The sequence below is a fragment of the Cricetulus griseus genome, chromosome 5 (genome assembly GCF_003668045.3).
Source record: "Cricetulus griseus strain 17A/GY chromosome 5, alternate assembly CriGri-PICRH-1.0, whole genome shotgun sequence".
Lineage (NCBI taxonomy): Eukaryota > Metazoa > Chordata > Mammalia > Rodentia > Cricetidae > Cricetulus > Cricetulus griseus.
Window position 1 is genome coordinate 10121273 of NC_048598.1, and position 24161 is coordinate 10145433.

Below are 24161 nucleotides of genomic sequence, written 5' to 3' on the forward strand. Positions count from 1 at the left end.
AGCACCAAATGAAGGCGAGAAATGTTCAGCCAAGCTGCCAAAAAAGTTAAACTGATTTGATTCTTCTTTATTTTAATCAAGTAAGAAATTAGAGTTCTAATGGATGGAAGTAGTGAGAAAAGGCTTGATATTGCAGCTAGTTTTACACAGCCTATCTCTGCGAGCAACACAGATGACTCTTGTTGAAATTTGAATAATGAAACATAATTAGCTCATCCTTTTCAAGCATGTGACTGACTGGAAACATAGAAATGACACTGTACATTTTCTTCCTTATATGCAAACTGTTGGCCAGTGAGCACTGATGGTGTTGATAGGTTTAGAGCTGTTGTGTGGGAACCAGAGTCATGCAGCTCACCTAAGTACATCTTCACAACTGGAAAGAACATTCTACTCAAGTTTAAGGGTTGAGTTTTGGAATCCTACATCCTGCTGTGCAGCTAGAGTTTGCATCTATAGGCCAAAAGTCATGTAATGTCCCAAGGGAAATAGCTAACGGAAGATGATGGATTAGCATAATCCAGCCCCACTCCTGGAAAAAAATTTCAAGGATTAAACCCTATGGATGAGAGGTCAGCATGGTTTTCATAGTCACATGTATACATTCATATATTTTAATTTTGTCTTTTCTTCCATAATCTGGTACTGAAAATTCATTTTAGAAAATATGTTTAGAACATAAAAAACGCAGGGAAAAACAAGAATCCATCATAATCTCACCATCAAGAACTTATTTCCTTACTTTTGGCACCGTTCCATTGTATTTTCTTAAAGGCATTTGAACGAGTCGTTGAACTCATCTACAGATTTTTATTTTTGAATTTTATTTGCAGTGAACATCATCCCCAAACTATTTCCTCGTGTAATAAAAATGAATTCTCTCTCACCCTACCCATCAGGTTCATCTTCAGTGGGTCCCTCATCTTCCTACACCACCTCTAATTTTAGGCATTGGAATGCCTCTTTCTTTTGTTATAAACAGTGCTACAGGAAGTCTCTTATAGATGTCTGGGTGGTGCTGTTGACTCCTTAGGGGGTAGTTCTAACTCACCTTCCGCAGAGGGGCTCCAGCTCTCAGCAACATTGCATACAGGATTACAATGTTTGGGCCTGGCTCACTCCATAGGCTGAAACATTGTATAATTTTAATTTGCCTTAAGAGTACTAGCGAGGCTGTATGTTTTTGTCATTCTTTTGCTATGAGTGATCTGCTCATCTTTTTGTCTGTTGAGCACTTGGTGTTTGGACATAGCTTTAATGGATTTGTTCTTTGACAATCTCACACACATATGTAGTCCATTTTGGTTTCTAGAGTCTCTAGTTCTTATCTTCCTCTCATCCCTGAGCGTGATGAGTTCTGCACATGTGACAGTACATGTTCATCCCCCATATGCAAAGCACACACTCCCCTCAATTTATTGTGCTTTAAAATCGCAGCCGGCATATTCTTATGATATATGAAAGTGACAATGCTTATTAAGGTCAGCTCTATTTATGGTTCCCCTTTGTACTGTCTACCCTCGGATTTGAGGGTAACAAGTCCCTCTTCCTCTCAGATCAAATACTGACATGCCTTCTTTTGCCTTTTCTATTTTCACTTCTAAAGAATATTTAATTCCTCATTCTGTTTGATCTCAACTGAAGTTCGGAGATACAATTTGGGGATATAGATCATTCCAATTAATCTCTAGCAAATTATCCCAAGACCAATTATAGAATATTTTTATTTTCCATTCATTTGGGAAATGCCAGTTTTTTCTGTAACCTCATAGTAAAGATTGTTCTGAAATTTTGATTTTGTTCCTTCTTTCAGTCTAGATTTGTGTTGACACTGCTTTCATTTTAAGAACTTTAATTGCCATTCTCTCCATTGTCACCTGCATTTGAAAATTGGGTGACCTAATGGTCAGTTTTTCCAAATGACTTTAAAATCAACTAAAAAAAATGGCAACATGTTGTGTTTTGATTTTGATTCCTGTTGAGATTATCGATTAGTTTTGAGAAAACTATCATCCTGACACCCATTTTAGCATAAATGTTAGTAAAGTGGATTAAAACCCAATGGTAAAGGAATCTAAGTTGAGAGGTGGAAGGAGCCCAGAGCATTTTAGAACAGATTTGTCAAACTGAGCTCTGATGGAACTCACTAATTCACATTTGCCAGCCACAGTGTGGAGCAAGCAAGCCTTGGGCGATGGATGATCAGGGGACTGTGATTATTGATACCTTTTAGAACATTAAAACTTGTGCATTTTAAAAGTTAGATTATCGAGATGCCTAAAGCACAAAGTCCCCACATACACACACACACCAGGGACCAGACTCTGCAAACACCCAGTGATTTTCATTTCCTTTAACGTAGAAATTTATAAACTGTACTCATTCTCCATCTCATCCTTTGGAGAATCAAATTGTTCAATTTTATTTTCCCTTCCCGTTGCAGTCACAGTTCACTTACAAAGCCCCAAACGTTTTAATACTGCAAAGAATGCCTTAGATTTTATAAGCAGGAGGTCTGTCAAGCAAATTGCCCTTGGCAGAAAAGCAGATCATATATCTTGGGCTTATCTACCTCTTCAGACTGCACACAGCCTGGATTGCCCTAGGGTGCACACCGGGCTCTGCAGACCGCCCCCGTGCTGTCTAGGCTGGGGCCTCCTGGCCCAGGGCTGTTGAGGAGGGCCAGCCCTGTGCAGCCTGTGGTTTAGGAAGCTCAGCTCCTCCCCACCAGTGATGACTTTCTGCTGTGATTTCCAAACTGCCTACTACTGTTTATTTGGAATCTAAACATCTGGGAAGCTTTAAAGACCCAATTTGTTGAGGGCACAGTCTGTGCTCTGATTTAATGTGCACGAGTCACATAACATGTAAACACGTTGATAGCGGGATTTATTAAAATGTAACTATTGCAATATAATCTGGGACCAGGAGACTTAGCTCAGTTTCCTGTGGTACCCTGTGTGATGGAGTTTGAGTTTGGTGAGAAATGAAGATGCTCCTGGTGTAACCCTGGCCTTTTGCAAATGAAGAGCTGGAGTCAGAGGAAGTTTGCTTTTCCATGCCATGTACTAGCTGGGCACAGAAGGGGACTCACTTTGTAGCTTTTGATGTCTCTCTTGCTGCATAGACACAGCACTTTGCTAAGGGAAGACACGGAGGTGATACAGTGGTGAGAGAGTGCTGGAAAAGCCTGGTTCATGGGTGTGGTGTCTCAGCCACTCTGGAAGCTGGGGCAGGAGGGCCACAAAGATGAGGACAGGCTGGACAAGCAATTCAGGGGCATCTATTTTCAAAGCAAAATGAATAGATAATTAGTCATCAATCAATCAATCAGTAAGGGCTGGGGATATGAGGAAGTGTCAGTTAGTGGTTAAAGAACTTGGCTCCCATATATGAGGCCTGAGTTGAATCTTCAGTCCTGGGGGAAAATAAAGAGTGAGCTGGTCAGCCTAGGTCTAAAAAAGTCATAGTGGCAGCTAAAGATGCTAAAAACATGAGGAGCTGTCAGTCACGAAGCCCAGCTTCTGGATGTCTGAGAGAAGCAGATGCTAAAGCACGTGGGGAAACCCTTCCGCATTTCCTCTTAGGTTTTGGATATCATCTTTTGGGTTTGTTGGAAAGTATTGGCTAGAAACGAATGCTTTTATTTAGGCTCCCAAAGGAAACACCAGCTCTTGGAGATATTGTTGGCTCCAATATATGAACGTTGGGCTTCATTCATTTCCTCCATCTCACTGATCAGTTCCACAGATATGTTGTTATTAAAATGGGACAAACAAGACTTGGCCAAAATCTCTGTCTGATTTTTCTAGAATCTTCTCATTCTGGTCTGGCTTCTGCTGCAAGCTTAACTTCAACAACTTCAGTTCCTGCTCATCTTTGACAGGGACCCTGGATCTGACTAACTGAATTCTAACTTTTTAGAGTCTCCTAAATGTGGCTAGTTTTGGCTTCTGTAGGTTTTTGCCCAGGTTGTCCCTTTTCTTGGAACACAAGTCAAACAAACACCGTATTCTCACAGATGGCTTCTGTCTTCTCTCTTCCAGACTTCTTTAGGGCTTTCACAGCCCTGTCTACCATATATGGATTCTTGTATCATTTGGACTTGGTTCCCAACTGAATTGTGAGCCCAGGGAAGGTGATAAGGGTGAGGTTTCCCTCCTGAGTAGTCACAAGACTAATAGGCTATAAACGGGGCATGAAAATAAGCTGAAAAAGAAAATGTCAGTCAGATCCAGGGAGGGAGAGAGTCAAGCTAAGATATTGGTTTCAGCTCTTGTCACAGACAGGTTCATCATGGCTCCCTCAGTGTTCATTCTTGAATTTTCATCACCACAAATAAGGGCAGCCTTAGGTTTTCCCAGCTTCTCTCGCCGTATTTCATGATTTCTTTCTCTTGAGTGACCTCACTTCTCTTACAGTCATGGAGAACTTTGCTTGATATATATGTATATCGCTATCTACACGTCTAGCTTTCAGTATCTATGATTTCTCCCACAAATTGTCCCAGGTATTTACTTTCAAGATCTATAATGATGATTGTGAAAATAATAAATTAGGCAGACAGGTGGAGCTGAGTAAAATGTCTGCCTGAGGCAAAGTAGAAATGTCTCTTCTCAAAGCCTGTAATTCCTAATGACATCTCTCTATCGTAACTTGTCATCTCTCATTGTCAAGCATTGGGACTGTGCTCCCGTCTCCCATTGGTCTGTGAGCTCTGCTTTACATATTTCCATATGTGGCATTAATAACACACTGTCTCATATACAGTAAAGCCACAGTAACCGTAAGATATTAAATTTGATGTTTTCCTAAACAGCTTATAATAAGTGAGATTAGTTTTACCCTTTAAGTCTCTCTCTCTCTCTCCTCTCTCTGTCTCTCTCTCTCTCTGTGTATTATATGGGTATGTGAACATGTCTGTGTGGGTCTCCTTGCACATGTATGTGGGAGAACAGAGTTTGACTTATGTAAGCCTTCTTAGATTGCTCTCCATCTTGTGAGACAATGCTTCTTTATTTTGTTATTTAATCTTTGAGAATTTCATAGAATTTATTTTTATCATATTCTTTCCTGTTCCCTAACTCCTCCTAGATCCTCAACCCTCCTTGAACTTTTTGTTATTTTTTCCCTCTCAAAAAGAAAAACAAACGACCACCAACAAAACAAACAAACAAAAAAGAGTTATTAAAAAACATGGAGTTTGATTTGTGTTGGCCAATACTTCTGAGAAGGGACCTTCCCTGGAGTGTGCCTGATATAACCAATGCCACTTCACTGAAGAACACCGCTTTTCTCTGTCCCAGCAGCTGTTGTTGTGAAGGGGTGGGACTTGGTGTCCATTTCCCCTCCTTTGTGTGGAGATTCTGTGTGACTTGAACCTGTGAAGGTCCTGTGTATGCATGCAAACATACATACATACATGCATACACACATACATACATGCACACATACAGACACACCTACATACATACATATACATACATACACACATAATACATACATACATGCATACACACATACAGACATACACATACATACACACATACAGACATACACATACATACACACATACAGACATACACATACATACATACACACACATACATGCATACATGCATACACACATACATGCATACACACATACATACATACATACATACATACATGCATACATACACACATACATACACACATACATACATGCATACACACATACATACACACACATACACACATACACACATACAGACATACACATACATACACACATACATACACACATACATACATGCATACATGCGTGCATGCAAACATGCATACATACATTACATACATGCTGTCTCTGTGAGTTCACATGTGCATTTGCCTTGCTACTTAGGGAAAACACAGTTTCCTTAAAACTGTTCACCGTTTCTTACTCTTACAATCTTTTTGTCCCTCAGACACTGTCCCTCTCTGAAAACTCAGCGTCTGTGTCAAAGATGAGGCAGTGTCTTTTACTGAACCTGAGCTTACTGTTTAGGATAGACAGTGGCCAGTGAGTTTCCAGGATTTGCCTATCTCTGCCTTCCCAGTGATGGGGTTAGGGTTGCCTGGCTGGTGCCATGCTCCTGCAACAAAGTACTCTGTTCACGCATCCATCTCCCAAAGCCCACCCTTAATTTTTCACTGATATTTTTTCTTTAGCATTAGATAAAATGATATTCTAGGTACTCAGACAATACAGTGGCATCCCTGTCCTCTACCTTACACTTCTAAATTTCCTTTGCTTGTTACCCCAAATTGGTGTTTGCTCAGAGTGTGGGACTGTGGGCCTCTGTACTTTCTATTTAAGGTGACATGTGACAATTTTCTTCTATGGGGAAAGGTATGATTTTTGAAACTGTGGTTTGCTGAAGCTGGTGAAATGCGTTGGTTTTGTTGACAAATTGTCTGGGTCTAAACTGCTGACATTTCTCAGCCTTCTGGAGATTGCACAACATTATGCAACTTTATGTGGAAACAAATGAGTTTATTAGTGATGAGTGTGTGTTTGTGGCTACATCCGTGTGTGATAATAGACATCTTTTGTGGGCACTTACAGCAATAATGACACCACTGTTTTTCAGTTCACCCTTTACCATAAACTATGTCATTATTCATCTCGGTGGGGGCATGTAACCTCAAAGAATGTTACGAGAGTGGTTTGTTGAAAAGGAGTAATGGACGGTGGGCTCTGAGTAAGCCTCTACTGGCAGGGCTCTGCGATATCTGAGCACAGGGTTGCTCTCCCATGTTGGTGGTCTGCGATATTTCTATTTTAAACTGTTCACATCCAACACAGCTTTGCCCTTCAGATCCAGGAGTTTCCAGTGACTAACTATAGCAGACTGTTTTCTGGAGTCTACCTTAGTCACTCTTGGGGTCATCTTGAGCTTCAAGGAGTGTCTGGGGTGAGGGATAGTAGCTGCTTCTCAGGGTACACAGTCTGACATTTAACTATAGAAGTACCTAGCTCACCCCACAAATGTCAGGAACTCTGAAAGTTGTTGAAAGCAAAGTAGAGTTGAGCTGAGCAATGGCTGGAATGACTGTGCTGGGTGTGGGGAGATGGGCCCTGGCCTAGCAAATGGAAAGACTAGTAGATACTTAGAAAGGAGTGGACAGTGCATTTTAGTTGACTTGGCTCATATATGAAGTTAAGGAGGAAGGAGCAAAGGGCTGTGGTAAAGGAAGGGAAACGAAACCCTGAGATAAGCAGTCCAGCTAAAATTCCCCCAGGGGGAAATGACAATGTCTCCACATCACTCCAGAGTTTTAGGTGACACCCCCTTGCCCCCGCCAAGTGACCAAGCCAACGGACACTGGCTAGATAGATGGTAGACAAAGGTGGGTAGAAACTGGCCCTACTCCAAAGATCCTCAGGCAGCCAGAGGCAAGCTGAGGCATCATTTGAGCTGCTTGGAGACACGCTTCCTTCAGGTGAAGTCTGGAACTCCAGGTTCACCCTGGTCTAGTGCAGGGCAGCAGGCGGTGTGGACCCTGGAAGAGCGTAGATGGGAGGAGCCACAAAGCTCACACCTTAGGGAAGCCTCCATGTACAGCGAGGGAGGGAGTGTGGAGCTTGTGAGAAGTTTCCCAGGGGGTGGGGTTGCTTCTATGGGTGATGGGAGTTGGAAGGAGGGGACCAACCCAAGGCAGTTTTAGAGTAAACTTTCCAGCATGAGGAAGGGTCATGGGAGGGCAATGGCAGCTAGTTTTAAGAGTCTGTTCATATGAGAGGCTCCAAGGTCCTGACAGGGTAGTGCAGTAGAATTAGGAGGGGTAGGTGCTTTTCATGGGAACTTCTGAGGATCTGAGAGCTGTGAAGACATGGATCAACCGTGAGATGGAGGGAAAGGAACCACAAGCCTGATGGCTTTGATGGCTGAGTTTACACTGCCCGCAGCTCACTTGGGGTGTCACAAGCTGAGTTCAAGGGGCCCCTAAGACATCTACAGAGGCCTAGATGGCAGATCCACTCAATACCTTCACCTGTGGTTTGGACTATTAGTAGACCGGGGACCTCAGCTCTGTTCCCCATGACATCCCTTACTGGTACTCACTGACAAGGGGTTGAACCACGTAACGTCTACTTGCTCTGCAGGATCAATCTAGAGATGACATAAAAGATCATGGGACAATGTCTCCTTATAGGGTGACATCTCTCCCTTCTTGGCCATTTCCAAGGGCATGGGGTTGATGATAATGGGACTCTGGCCCAGGGTTCCTCTCTCTGTAAATTCTAACAGAGCAGACACCTCCACACCAACAGGGGTGACTCAGTATTTCCTAGGACTTGTGGGTTTAACATTGAGTCAACATTATTCTAACACCTTTTAATGCTCTTCATATTTACTGCAGACAGTAAGTGGCAGACAGTAGGACAGAACCACAATGGGCTCCAATGTCAGCAGAGCTCTTTCTCAGGGCTCTAAGAAAGCCACAGTGAGATCTCTCCCTCCTGGTAGCTATAAGAAAGTACTTGAAGTGTGTTGGCATTGTTACCAGTTTCTATTAAAAATAGAAGGAATAATAAATTCATGGTGAACATCTTTAGGAAGATGTGGGCTCTAGTCCTGCAAGTGTGAAAGTCAAGAGAAGATGAAACAACACCCCCCTCCATACATACTTCTCCCCCTAAAAGGAAAACAACAACAAAGGCCCAATTGCCATGAGCCACTGTGACTCAGAGGTCACCAACGGGAAGAAACAAATAAATTAGAGGAAAGTTCCTCAAGGTTCCTGAAAGTGATTAGCATTATTTCCTGTTGGTGTCCCGAAAGAGCTGACAGTGGCTCAAGGGAACCTCTGTTGGTCTAGAAGAATCCTAAAATGTCATGTGGATTTTTTTTTTTTTTTAATGGTAGAAAAACCAAGCAGGGGCAAAACTAGAAGGGAAAGCTCCCCTCCCCCCTCTTTTTAATATAATTTTCAGTAGCACAATACGTTAAAGTAAGGCATATTTTCTTCATAGTAATACAGCTTCAGGACATGATTTAGATGGAAAATTTAAGTAAGATTAATGCAATTTATTATCCGACAGGATATCCCTACAAACCACACTATTTGGCTGAATTTTAGATTCCCAATCTAATATTTCAGATGAGATTTCCAGATGGGTGTCTTATTCCTCTATTAGTTTAGTCAGGGTGATGGAGAGTTTGTAAAACAGGGGAGGTTAAACTAGTTTTAACACTTGATTAATCATTGAAATTACGTTGTTACTGCTCCAGTCCACTGGCTGTTGTTTATTAAGGAGCTCTGTAAGACCCAAAGCCAACACAAACTGCGGGCACGTTTCCAACCAGGCTAATTTATTTGATGACTTCTTCAAAGGGATATATGTTTTTTTAAGTAGTAAATTTATGACTACATTGAAAGGCTGTTCAAAGCTTGCTGTTTGCTTTTCAAAATACTCAAGTGTGGGATTGTAGTACTTAAAGGTACACACCCCCCCACACACCCCAAACAAACAACAACAACAACAACAAAACCAACGAAAGACACTAAATTCTAATTTCCTGGAACATTATTGGACAGATAAATGTTTAAAAACAAATTGTATGATAAATTGTCAGAGCTGTTGCTACTTCTGCCTAGGGACAACATGAAACTCGGAGGTGACAAACCACACTCAGGCTCTGCCATCTTAAAAGCCACTGGCCGGTCAATCACGGGAAGTGAACACCAGTGTACCCAGTGTGCCCAGTGAGGCTGGGCGCAAAAAACTATGAGCAGGGGGAGGAGGCACAAATAAGCTCCGGCTGGATGCAGAGTTGCGCATGCGTACAGAGGGAGGGTTGAGCGCAGACACCCAACGGGGCTCCAAACCAGAGCTTCTTTTGTGGACATGAAAATTTCCTGAGGTCTGGGCTTGGTAAGTTGATTACAATCTCTTCTCAGAGACCTATCAGGAACAAACGAGTGAGTTGCAGACATAAATATGAATTCCAGAGCCCAACTCATAAATGAATTCCTAAATGCTGACCGAGCCAGAACCGAGCATTGGAAAACCACTTGGCAGGAACCATTAGTTTCAAAATGAGATGAACTGCTCTATTTAGCTCTCATTGAAAACTTTACAGAAACGCCAGATTTCCATAAACACAGGTTTCCTTGAGTTTGCAAGGCTTTGATTAACTGGTGGACAAGAGTCTCACAAACACAGATTTTTGTGTTATATTCAGCCTGGATGGCTTTGGAAGCTGGAAACCAACACAGAGTAGCCCCTTGCCTTTCTGGGACGTTAACTCGTCTCTGATTTCCAGAAGGCTCCCTTTGTTATAAGGAGGTTGGAGAATTAAGAATTAGTCCAGGGTTTAAAAACGTGGTTATAGATCATATTCCTGTCATCTGTGTCATCATCTGTTAGGCCTTTTATGACTGATTGACAGCCCGCTGCTTTATGGTTTGGCTTTAATGCCCCAAAGGAATGAGAGAATTAAAAAACACACTTCTGTCTTTACTGAGAAAGTCATAAAGTTGTGGCTTCGACTAAGTAAAGAGATTGCTTGCAAGACATATTTTAGTTTTTAAATGTGTTTTCATTTTTCTTCTTACTGCCATATTTCTCCATTGATCCTGGCACACCAGACAAGGGTCTCTAAATTCTGTGTAGCTTACATCCTCACTACCAAAAAAAAAAAAAAAAACAATCACCCTCCCCCTCCTCCTCTGGCTTCCATGTTCAAGTCAATAAAAACAAAATAAATTTGAAGGGTAAAGAGCCAGTTTTTCTGTGTTCTGAAAAGCTGTTTCCTTCCAAGCGAGTGAGTTTGTGGGCCAGGAATGGCTTGAGTTATGACATGGATTCCGTGGCCTCCATAAGCTTCTTCCACATTTAATTCTGTGCTGACACTTTTCCACGGGCCTTTAGATGACAGAGATTATACAAGAGGAGAAGATGAGTTAAGCTGGTTGCTGTTTTCCTTAGAGGGGTGGAAGCTTTTGGTGGGAGGACTGAAAGGTGTGGAGAGGCCAGGGACAAGGCAGCACGGAGTCCTGACAACACTCAGACAAGCTGGTGAATCCCTGAGACAGCTCAGTGGACTGGGGTGCTTTTGGAACAAAGAGTGGGACCCCCCCCCAAAAAAAAACTTGTGGTCCTCTCTGTGCCTGTAACTCTAGCACTATGGAGGGGATGGCAGCAGGGGGATTTCTGTGACTTGTTGGCTCTATGCTCAGTAAGAGAGATCTGTCTCTAGGGGATATGGTGGAAAGTGACAGCAGGACACTCAACATCCTTCTGTGACTTCTGAGGACACAGGAATATGCATTTACATGCCCCACCCCATAATACACCCAAAGGGGAGGACGGGGGAGGGATGGAGGGAAGGCACTTACCAGCACACTTGGCTTTAGTTTTAATCTATTTCTGGATAGTAGAAACTCATAGGCTTGTCTGTATGAATTCAGTCTTACCAGAGAGTTCTCAAAAATGTCAGCTCTGGCTACGGCAGTGACATAGAAGCCATCTTCAGACAGTCAAGACATCAGTTTTCCTACAGAGCATCTGGCAGCATGAGCTTCCCCCAGGGTCAGGAAGAGCAGGCATTGCCAGGCGAGAAGAGAAGCATCCCTTAGAGCTGTGTTCGCAAGTAGAGCCTGAGGAGATGTCATTCTAGAGCCATCAGGGCAACTCCATACAGACAGTGTAGAGTAAGGGTTTCCGAGCAGTGTCCTGGCAAGAGAGTGAGAAAAGGACCTGCCTCCCGCTTGCTCCCATCCTCCTCCTCTTCTGCCTTTATCAACAAACTGTGAGGTTAGTCAGAGTAAGAGCAATCCAAGCGACCCTGGGTTTCTTTCAAACCCCTATCTGTTTATTCCCTCTTAGGAGAATCAGTTGTGGGAGTCACATTTCAAAGGCATCAGGAGAGTTCTCAGAAGCAGACCCTGACCTGTGCAGTCCAGCATCGGTTGCAGGCTTATGAGGGCTGCTATGCAGCGCAGCGAGGCATGCAGGGCAGGGTTGAGTGGCAGCTTCTCCTGCGACGGTGGAGGTCCATCCTTGCAGCCTTCTCTGACCCCTTTCTGAAGGCCCCACCCCACAAAAGCTCATCATTCCTTCAAGTGGGGATGAGATGCTCAGAACAGAGAGCTTTGTGGAAGGACAGAAGAAGTGCAGAGACTGAGTGATGCGTTGGGATTTGTATTTTGTCATAGTTACTATTCTGTTGCTGTGAAGAGATACAATAACCCATGCAAGTTACAAAAGAAATCGTTTTACTAGGGCCTTGCTTTCAGTTTCAGAGGGTGAGGCATGACTGTTATGGCCGGCAGGCATGGTGCTGGGGCTTACATCCTATTCACCCACACCTGGCAGAAAGAAACCTCAAAGCTTACCCTTAGTGACACACTTCCTCCAGCAAGCCACACTTCCTCCAAAAAGGCCACATCTCCTCCAACAAGCCACACCTCTGCTAACAAACCACACCTCTTTCAAGAAGGCCACACCTCCAAGAAGGCCACACTTCCTCCTAACCCTTCATTGTATGTATTCTTCCTTCTTGCTTCTAGTCTCACTGACTGGTTCATTCTTTAACCTAACTCTCATTCTCAGTAATTTTAAAAGCAATTTTGGACTTGAAAATTTATCTCATCCAGTACTATAACTTCACACTTGAAATGTTCCCTTACTTATTTCTGAACTTGGTACTGAGCTTCACTTGTTAGTTGAGGTCAGCCTGTTTAGACGTTTTGTCAGATGGATTGAGAGCAGATTTTGGTCCGTGGTTCATGTGAGCCAACTTCTGAGCCAAGACTTTTTTTTTTTTTAACATTTTTTTTTATTTGAATTGGAAACAAGATTGTTTTACATGACAATCCCAGTTCCCTTCTCCCTCCCATCCTCCCCTAACACCCTCCAGTTAAAACTCTACCCATCACACACCCTTTCTTCTAATCTTACCCTGACTCAACTTTTCTGCTCCCTCATGACCTCTGCATCCTTCCTCTTCTTCCCTTCTCATTCTCTAGAGCCAATACTCTTTTTTGAGGACACTGAGGTCTCTCTACTCTGAGAAGAGGGCCAACTCCTGCCTCTGTTTCTGGTCTTAGGACCAAGGGCAATGTGCATGCATGTCTAGGCCAGTGCTCTCTCTCGCACTCTTCTTTGGGCCCCTTCTCTAGGCACTCAGACCCCTTGAACTTTGCTTGGCTGCCCCTTGCTGGGACACGTCTCTAGAAACCGCATGGAGAGTGTCATGGAACACTTACGGGGTCCACCTTGTTTGATTTCCTCCCCCCTCTGATGCTTCTACTCGGCTGCATGCTGACAGCCATCATTTCTTCTATTTCCCCTTCCTCACTGTTGAAGTCCATCTGTCTTCTCTGTTACTCCTCCATCTCAGAAGCGTCAGTCAATAGTCTTATCGTAGCTATTACACCTGTCACTACATACAGCACTCACAGTGTGTCTTCTCGCCGATTGATTACATATCGATGGAGACCATGCCCTGTCCTAGGCTCTGTGTTAGTTACTGATGTTCCCAAATTTTCTCACGTGCCCCTAAGAGCTGCATGATATAGTGATGAAGAGAATTTATGTGTAGGCAATTACAAAAATAAGTTCTATCGAGCTTCTTGATGGCGATCAGATCAGTTCTTATCCAAGTGTGCCTGCCTCTCTGCAATGTGACTTTGCTACCTCCCCTCCCCCCACCCCCACCCCCGCCCTTCATCAGGACTAGTCATCTGAGGTGGAAATGATATCTTGTGAACTGTGTAGCCCGAGTCTCAAGAGACTCTGGGCTTTCCACTTTCACCCTCTTGGAATGTTGATCTGAGACCTCCATGTAAGGATAGCAGGGTAGCTCAACACAGCACTTAAGGTCACAGAAAATAGAACCAAGTCCCCTGTCTACAGTCTTCAGAGGTGACTAGCCTAACAGACTCCCCAACAGACCAAGATATAGAAGTAGTCCTGGAGAAGTCTGGCAGGGGACAGTCCATGGTCAACTCATCTCATTGTAAAACAGAACAAGTCATTTTCCTCAAGACATGGAGTTTTCAAGCTGTGTATTACACAGAAAAGATGGAGAGTAACAAATGCTTCATACCATCCCTTCTGGAAATTTCTATGCTAGCTCTAACCACAGGAATGGCTGCTATCTGTGATGTTTGAGACACTTGCTTTCAGTTCATTCCTGTGATGGCCAATTCCTTATCACATTGTATCACCTGCCCTGTAATCTACCTGATCTCTCACTGACTAAACCAAACACTCCTCAGGGCTGAGATCTGTTTCTTAGCTGTGTTTCCTAGAGGCAGGAGCGGTAGTTAAAAATGTATTTGGTACTGACATCCATTTTATTTTATTTATTCAAAATCTCCCTCTCTCTTTCTCTCTCTAAGTGTGAATGTGTTCCCATATATGAATGTGAAAAAAACGTGGGCCTGTATGCATTGTGGTGCCCACTGGAAGTCATAGGGAAATGTTGGATGCTGACTCAAATTTTAAAGTTCATATTTGATTAGCTTATTAGGTATCCTGGGTACCTTTGACTCAATGGAGCTTGGAAATGCAGGAATCTTACGAAGTTTTAGGAAACATTGTTATTAGTAAAATTATTTAAATGATTTAAGTGACCCTGTGGGGGAGTTCAGGGTTAGTCTCATTTTATAGTAGACGAGATGCAGAGAAATGAAACCCGGGTTCAAATACAGGAGTTCATGAGTAGGAGCTGGCATGAAAGGGCAGATATTCACCCCTCAGAACAGATCATTTTCGGTAGCTGTTGAGGGGCAGGCAGGTGAGCTGACTGCCAGGCAATCTTAGGAGTGGGGCCTGGAAGCCAGCTGGAGTGAAGACACCAGGGGATTCTGTTCTTTTAGCCTTGGAGGGAAATACGATACAGAGACTATGAGTTAGCACAGGGCAGCTGAGACTGAGGGGTGTGAGAAGACACCATGCTCAGACAACCGGACGCCTGCCACTCACAGTTAGCCTTCTCCAGGAGGACTAAAGTTGGCCCATAGTTCTCTGCTTCTGACTCTTTGACCCCTTTTCTTACTGGGCTCCATGGCTCATCTCAGTGAAGTACAAGATCACCCAGTAGAATTCTCTCCAGGGAGATCATTTGGGGTGAAGAAGAAAAATGGGTGGAAGAATGGTCTATTTTTGACCCAGTGTCTTGGTTGATCTTGGTGCAAGTGCATTATGAGGGTGAAGTTTCTAGGACCTTCTGGGAAAAAAGCAATTTGGATCAGCCCCATGGCCATTAGAAGGACATAACATTAAAGTGACAGGAAAATATATAGACTTGGTCCCTTAGGGTTTTCTTTTTAGAAAGGACTCTGGGTCTTTTATGGCACATGTGGAAATAAATCTGTGAAAATAATAGGAAAACCCTGGGGAAGAGGAAGTGGTCACATATTTCCAAATCTGAAAAATTTTGATGAGTGGCTGCTCAGCTAAATTCAAATAATGACATCATTCAACTAATGGCAATGATAATGTTAATGATGTTAGCGATAATTAACCCATCTTCCCACAGAACTTTGTGCCGAGGGCTTATGAAATCTCAAGTTTAGTAGTACAATAAGCATTTATGGCTATGCATTCATATATATGTGTCCTCTTGCTCATAGAATTTTCAGTTCAGTGGAAGGAGACACACTTAAAACCATTAAGAGAATATTGCAAAATTTGACAAGGAGAACAAAGGAAGAACTAGGGGGTAGGGTTTTGAAAAATCAACACACTTTATGTATACCAGGTTAGGGAAACCAAAATAGGCTTCTCTAAGGAAGCAATATTTTGGACCTGAACTTAACATTAATCCTTGGAGGTCAAAGAAAGCAGATCCAGTAGAAACAACCTGGGTTGGTGGGAATGTAAGAAAAGGAAGAGATCTTGAGCACGGGGAGATAAAGTTCTAATAGGACTCTGTTCTTGTTTCCTTTCTATCACTGTTTTAAAACACTCTGACCAAAAACAACTAAGGGGAGGAAAAGGTTAGGTTCAGATACAGGTCACAGTCCCTCATTGAGCAAAATCACGGCAGGAACTCAAGCAGGAACTTGAAGCAGAAACCATGGCGGAACAAGCTTGCTGGTTTCTCTCAGATTCTTATATGGTCCCAAGCTACCTTCTTAGGGACTGGAACCACCCACAGTGGGCTGTGCCCTCCTACATTAACTGACAATTAAGAGAAATCCCCATAAACCAACCTGACCAAGGGAATTCCCCAGTTGAGGCTTTCCTTCTCAGGTGACTTTAAGCTGTATCAAGATGACAGAAATAACCAGGACAAACTCTGAAAAGGCTTCTATCCCCGAAAGTAGTTACAAGAAGCGAGGTCACCATCAGCTCACTTGCTTCTTATTGAAACCCAGTCAGCAATAGTTCTTCTTATGTCCCCATTCACACTGGGACTTCGCAGCTCTGACCTGGGTCTGTTTAGGACAAACAGGGTGAAAGGACAGGCAAAATCACTGGTTATGGAGGCAGCTTCTGCCATTGCTGCCCCAAGTTAACCTTCCTCGACACTGCCCTGTACCCAAGTCTAATGGCATTAGTCCAACCTTCCTATTTTCTGTGAAACAAACCTCGATTCTCAAACATTTACAAATCTGTCCTCCAGGAAACATTTTATGAAACACCAGAGAGAATGGAGGCAGGCTGGACTGGCCCAGCCCCACAGACCACAAATTGGGCTGGTTCTGCAATGCGTCACTATCCTCCAGGGCCCAGAGACCATTGCAAACCACTCTCCGAGAACCTAATAATTATCAGTTGTGCAAAAAGTGTCACCATTCTTCTGGCAGAGTCCTGATCTCTTTGGCATGGGAGTGGAGGGTTGGCGGGCGGGGGGTGGGGTGCAGTGGCAGTCTGCAGTGACTCTTAGTGGGAACCGACTGAGCATGTAATTATATCATGAGTCAAGCACTCCCCAGGGATGTAAGATGACCAGAGGAAAATGAAATAACATTATATCCCACATGAATAAAGGCACTGGTGGGGTAAGCTGACTCCCGAGAAAGAAAACTGGGGCGAAGACATTTCCCAGCAATTAAGCGTCTTATGACATGTCCCTGTGTCCCCTCTCTTAAAATGAAGGGATTATGTGGGCACGATTTATGTCTTTGCTTTAAGCGTGGAGGAACAAGTGACCAGAGATGACAAGCCACATGGATAGATGACCTCGATGGCAAACAAAAAGCCTTTGAGCTGGAAAACTTGCCTTGCTGAGTTCCAACAGAGCACTGTTTGTTCAGGAAGAAATCAGGCTGACAAATGTTGTGGTGGGAGCTAAAAAATATTTTTTTCCTGGCTAAACCGCTTCCAAAGGTATATTTTTATGTACCCAGGAATAGCAGCCTGTTTGTCTTGCTTCGGCTCCGTCTCCTTGTTTCTTTTTTGACCAACAGCTAAAGAATTAGGCTCTTTGCACTGGGCTGATGGAGTGGCTGGAGGGGCTCCTGTAGGTTTGTGTCCCCCCATTTCCCAGATGATAAAATCATCAGGGGGGCTTTTGACCAAACTCTCCAGGGAAAATCAGTTACAGGCACCTCCAGCAAGGTTACGGGGTTAGAGGTATCATGGGAAGAGTGACAGCTTCCTATGCTGTTTTCTAAAAGGAGTTTTTAAAGCTGAACTTATTATTATTTTTTAAGGCACATCTTGCTACGTAGCTGAGACTAGCCTGGAACTTGCTATATAGCCCAGGGTGGACATGACCTCACCAACCTCCTGCCTCCACCTCCCAAGCATTGCATTTACAGATGTGTGGTGCAATGCCTAAAAACAAAATAGGATTGTTTTAGATAGAGAGGTCAGGACCAATATAAGGCTCCGAGTGACGAAGAATAAATAAATTTGGCTATGTCCCTTCCCTCAGTCTCTGGCAAGGAAAGCCAGGGTTTGGGGATAAGGGATTATGTGTCAAGGGAGAAGCAAACAGCAGTGTCCTGACACACGTTCTTGGGGAAAGCCAGTAAAGATAAATACTTTGGGTTCATTTTTGATGTGTTCAGCATTCAGTGTGGGCACGGATTTACTTGGGGGGAGTAATAAAATACTGAAGTAAAAAGAGGAGAATTATTTGATGACTGAAGGTTGGTTTTATATCCAGTCCTGAGGGGTAAGACTAAGAGGGAGCTCCCTACCCAGCCTCACTCTGGAAAATAAGGGTGAAGGACACTTGAGATGAATATGGATCCCTTGTTAAAATCCCTGAGAAGATGTCACTAATTAAGCCTGTGTGGCCTGCCTGCCTTCATGAGGCTTACGTATGTAGTTACTATGAGGCGGTTGAATGCACAGTATGGTTAAAAACCAAAGGGCTTGCAAAAAATATTAAAAGTACAGTTAACTAAATGGTAAGTATACAGGTTATAGGTTAAGTATTCATTATTCAAATTGAACCATGAAATGCATTTATGTCTCATCTATACCTTAATGCAGTTAATACCATATTTCTAGTTCACCTGCATTGTGATTGGGACCCATCTCATGATACAAACTGTGGAATTTTCTGCTCATGATATCATGTTGTTTCCACCAATGTTTTAGATTTTGGAACATCTCAGGTTAGATATGCTCAACTTACATACTATTCCTTTTTTTAAAATACTTCATTTACTTATTATTACTGTGCAATGTGTGATGTGTGTGTGTGTGCAACCACAGGCCACTGTGTGTGAACAGAAGCCAGGGTACAGCCCCAGGAACTGGTTTCCTCTTTCCAGCATGGGCTTCTTGGAGATGGCACTGAGGCAGTCAGTCTTGGTGTAATCACTACTTTTACACACTGAGCCATTGCATCAGCTTTGCTGCTTCTTAATGAAAACATTCCAGTAAGACAATGACTAACGTGCGTGCTCTCCTGATCTTTGTTCCAACGAACACTGAGAAATCCCCATCGATGGTGTAACCGTTGGGATGTGTTACCATACCCCATCTCTTTTGTGGACCATAGTGATTTTATCTTCACCAGTAATAAGAAATTCAGTCCTCTAAATCTTGCGGAAATCTCTTGGTTTTCAAGGTCATCCACAATGATTTCTCCTAAGACAAGATTTCCCCCCTCATACTTCACATTTTCAAAACAGATTCATTTAAAGTTGATTAGCACATGTGTTTAGCTCAGAAGTGTTCCCACTGTCCCCGTATAGTTGAGAAATCAATGACTTGATTTGACCTTGAAGGAGTAAGGGGAAAGAGAAGCAGCTTCTGAAGTAAGCAGCCACAGCCTGAAATTTTTTGTCCTCTCCTTATATGCCAAAGTTCTAAACCCCAGGACTCAGAACATGACTAGTTTTGGGTAAAGTATTTGAAAGGAGGTAAAATGAGGTTACTAACATGACCCCTACTCAAAAGTGGTTGGCTCCTCATAAGAAGAAACATGGAAAGACACAGATACTCTCAGAGGGAAAATTATGTGAAGACACAGAGAGAAATTGGCCACTGACTAGCTAAGAAGAGAAATTATCCATGCGGACATTAGCTTAGACTGTCATAATAACACACCACACACCGGGTGACTTATACAATAGCAATTTACTTCTTAGGGTTCTGGAGGCAGAGAGCCTACGATCAAAGGACCAGCAGAGAGACCCTGGGAGGGCCCTCTTCCAGGTGTTGTGAGCCTTGCTTCCTCCCATGTCTGTACCCAGTGGAGATGGTCTCAACCTCTTACAGTGGCCAATCTGATTCTAAAGGCTCCTTCTCACTTTGCACCCTATTTAAACTGAATTTCCCAAAGGCCTTAGTTCCTTAGCATCCCACTGTGAATTAGGGCTTCCATGTATGGCTTCAGCATGGAGGGAAGCATTCAGTCTATGTCACATTATGGTCTTCAGAATGGTGAGCAAGTTCATTTCTGTTGTCTAAGCCACCTTTGTTAGGTAGCTCAAAAGAACTGCTGCAGCTTGTCATGGATTCCAAGTGAGAGTGACTTGTGGGCAATGACACCAGTGTGCAAAAGCCTACACTAAAGGGAGATCGCTGGGAACTTTCTTATTCCTTATTTGGTGTTATAACAGAAATGCCCAAGACTGGATAGTTTATAAAGAATAGAAATGAACTTTCTCATAGTCCTGAAGGCTGGGAAGTCCATTATTAAGTTATACAGGGCTTTTTATCAAGGATTTGATCCTGTTCACCAGGGCTTTACCTTCACAGCTTTACCGTATTTTAAAGACCCTCCTATTAATCTTACCACATTGGTGATTAATGTGTTCTGGGGGGTACATAACATTGAAACAAGGAGAGAAGTTGAACAAGTAGCAAGTTGTTAAAAGGCAGCCTTTCTCAGATGTCATATGTGTTGACAAAGAAAGGCACCATCTCCCACTGTGATGTGGAGATGACTGTGGGACAGGGTACCTGGATGAATGTCCTTGGCTTTGCCCTTTTCTCTGTCAGTAAATATCAATCCTCTTATGAGGCCTCTCTATCACCACAACTTAATACTCGTGTTCTAGTTTCCATTCTGTTGCCGTGATCAAACACTCTGACCAGAAACAGTTGAGGGGAGGAAAGGGTTCAAATCAGCTTACAGGCTACAGTCTGTGGTGGTTGGAAAGAAAATGACCCCCAAAGGGAGTGGCACTATTAGGAGGTGTCTCGTTGTTGGGATAGGCGTGGCCTTGTTGGAGGAAGTGTGTCACCATCGGGGTGGACTTTGAAGTCTCATATATGCTCAAGTCAAGCCCAGGACTCAGTCCACTTCCTGTGACCTGCGTGTCAATATGTAGGCTTCTCTGCTTCTTCTCCAGCACCATGTCTGCCTGTATGCCACCATGTCTCACCATGGTGATAATGGGCTAAACCTCTGAAAATGTAAGACATCCTAATTAAATGTTTCCTTTATAAGAGTTTCCATGGTCATGGTGTTTCTTCACAGCAATAGAAATTCCTGCTAAGACACAGCCCATCATCAAGGGAGGCGGAAGAGGAATTCAAGCAGGAGTTTGAAGCAGAAACCTTACTGGCTCCTTCAAGTTCATGCTTCAATAGCTTCCTTACGCAGACCAGAGCCACAGTGCTGCAGATGGCATTGCCCACAGCAGATTGGGTACTCCCACATTAATTAACAACCAAGACAGACATGCTCACAGGCCAATCTGGTTGAGACAATTCCTCAATGAAGGGTTCCCTCTCAAATGACTCTAGTCTATGTCAAGTTGACAATTAAAACTAGCTAGAGCATTATGGGTTGGTTTTCCTTTCCTATTTTACTGGATTCCGTCTGTTTCTAGCTAAAGCCAGAAGAATCAGTAAATTCTATGAAGCACAGCACAAATTGGATTAACCGGGGTTATAATCTTAGACAACGTCCTTTTTACCCATGGTCCTTTCAGATTTTCCTCCCTTGAATATTATCTTTTATACATTGTGGAAGCATTATTTATAGGATCTCTGCTAAAGTGCTTTAGATGCTCTTGATTGAGGAGATGTGGTAGACGATCAAATTCGTTTGGGTCACAAGGGAAAGTGTCCATAGGAAAAATGAATGGGACTCTGAGGAATTGAAGACTGTAGAGAAACCAGACCTGACAGCACAGTCTTTCTTTTGCCAGTTGGATTTGGATTGTGTTATTATATATAAGTTGAAGGAATAGGCTAGCCAGTCTGGACAAAAGAAAAAGTGACCAGACCCATTTCCAAAACCATGAATTGATCAAGAAGAGAGGCAGAGAGGGAGGGAAGGATAATTTTCTTTGATGCAAAATACATATTCTTGAAATCATTTCCCTTGAATGTCATTGCTTCTTATCCTAGAGGAGATGCAAAATTCTGGAGTTATAAAAAATAACTGTCTTTAGCTACTAATCATATATATTTTACACTTGAGTATCAATATTATTTCATTTCATTTAATGAAGGGTAAAAGTTTTCCCCTTGCTTATAGTTGTAAGATACATACCACGTATGTACACCTTGTCTTCTCATATTCTGTTTTACTTCTTTGATCATTTTTTTGTTTAAAAATAAGTGTCTATCATTTTATTTTCTTTCTCTCTTTTAAAATTTGTTCTTTGAGAATTTTATGTAGTGTGATTTCATCATATTCATCCCTCCTCAACACCTCCAAGATCCAACCCCTTATCTATTCACCCAACTTTGTACACTCTTTGTTTTTTTTAAAAACCCATCCGATCCAATTTGTGCTGTCCGTGTAATCTCAGCTATGTGGTCTCTCACTGGATCAGGGCTGACTTACCAGGGACTACACTCTTAAACTTAACTGACTCTCCCTCTCTAGCAGCTCTCTGTTTCCAGTAGCTCCTGGGCCAGGGGTGGGACTTCATGTCTACCCCTCCTCTATGTACTGGGCTTGTCTGGCTTGAGTTTGCATACCCTGTTATAACTGCTGTGAGTTCATACATGCTTCCCTATTGTATTTGGAAGACATTGCTTCCTTGACATCACCCGCTGCCTCCGGCTCTCACAGTTCTATGTTGTTTCTTCCATACGATGCTCAGGTCTTGGGAGGAAGGTTTGTGATGTAGATGTCTCAAGCTGCTGACCAGTATGCTTACATGAGACAATGCTCTCATTCACTGCAAATATTTGTCAATCTTATTGGTTTAGTAAAACACTGATTGGCCAGTAGCCAGGCAGGAAGTATAGGTGGGGTTGCAAGACTAGGAGAATTCTGGGAAGAGGAAAGGCAGAGGAGTCAGCAGCCAGATTCAGAGGAAGCAAGATGAGAATGCCTTACTCAAGGTACCAAACCACATGGCTAAACAGAGATAAGAATTTAAGTTGTAAGAGCTCATTAGTAATAAGCCTGAGCAATAAGCCAAACAGTATATAATTAATATAAGCCTCTGTTTGGGGCTGCAGGACTGGGCAGGACAGAAACTTGCTTCAACAGTCTGCAGTCTCTTATCTCTGTACCTTGACCTAGTGAGGGTCTCTGTTCTAATCACACCTACTGAAAATAGAAACTTCCCTGAGGATGTTGAAAGATCAATTAATGCATAGGCATAAGGACAAATTATTAGAATGATAATAGTAGTTTCTCCCCTGTGACCTGTGACCTGTGACCATTCTAGGTATAGGTTCTTAGCCTGATGACCATGCCTGGCTTGGGTTTTATCTTGTGGAGCAAGCCTTAACTTCAGTGAAAAACTGCTTGCTCACACCAGTGATGTCCATGCCACTCTTAAACCAGTGGGCATGGTTTACTGAGTCAGTAATTATTGTAGCTTGCAGGCATCATAGCTGGGTAAGACTCACGATATTTTTCTTCAGCAGTGTGCATTATTTATGTACTACCTGAGGTAAGGCCTGTCTCAGAATTCTTCTAAAACATTACCTTGCATCTAGTTGCCATGTTCCCTTCATCCCCTCTTGGTTGTAACAGTTTCTCAGATTTCCCCTGCCCCTCATTTTCAGCAATCCTGACAACTTTGAGGATAACTGACTGTTTGTACTGTGTTTCTATATATTTTTTTTCCTGGTGTTTTTCTTGTGATTCCACTGGAGATGTAGGTTCCTGAGAGGAAGATCTTAGAGGCCTTCCTTGTGCACTTTCCTCACACCATACAAAGTGCATATTTTTCTCCATGAGCCATCACAGTTGGGTGGGTGTCTCCAGGATGTGGGGCACAGTGTACTCCACTCTCTGCAGGGAAATCACTGTGTCTGACACACTGTTCAGGAGTAGGGCCTTACACTCTTTCCACTCAAGGGCAGAGTAGCCGAAATTATTTGGAATTCTGTGAAGGAGAGTGATTTGTCTTTTGTATTTATTTATTTATCCATTAATTTAATCACTTATTTTGTCAGTATGGAGTCATAATTATTTTTTGTAGTGAGTAATCTACTTTATCCTCAAGCTTTGACTATTATTAGAGTCCATTCAGTTGGGTGCTTTGCTACTAAGCTGCCTCCATCAGTATGTGTGTATATATACACGTGTACATGTATGTATGTGTGTGTGTATGTATGTATGTATGTATGTATGTATGTATGTATGTATGTATGCATGCACACACATACACTTTAAGTTTGTCTTAGTACATGTTTACTTTCTGATATCACAAAATGCTTCAGGACAGTCTTGTACATTTCTTATACTAGTTCTTGTATCAGATGGATTATTTTTGTTTTGTTTTGTACTTTTTATGCCTGCAATTACAGAGGACTATTGGAAACTAAGATTGTAATGCATGCTGCACTG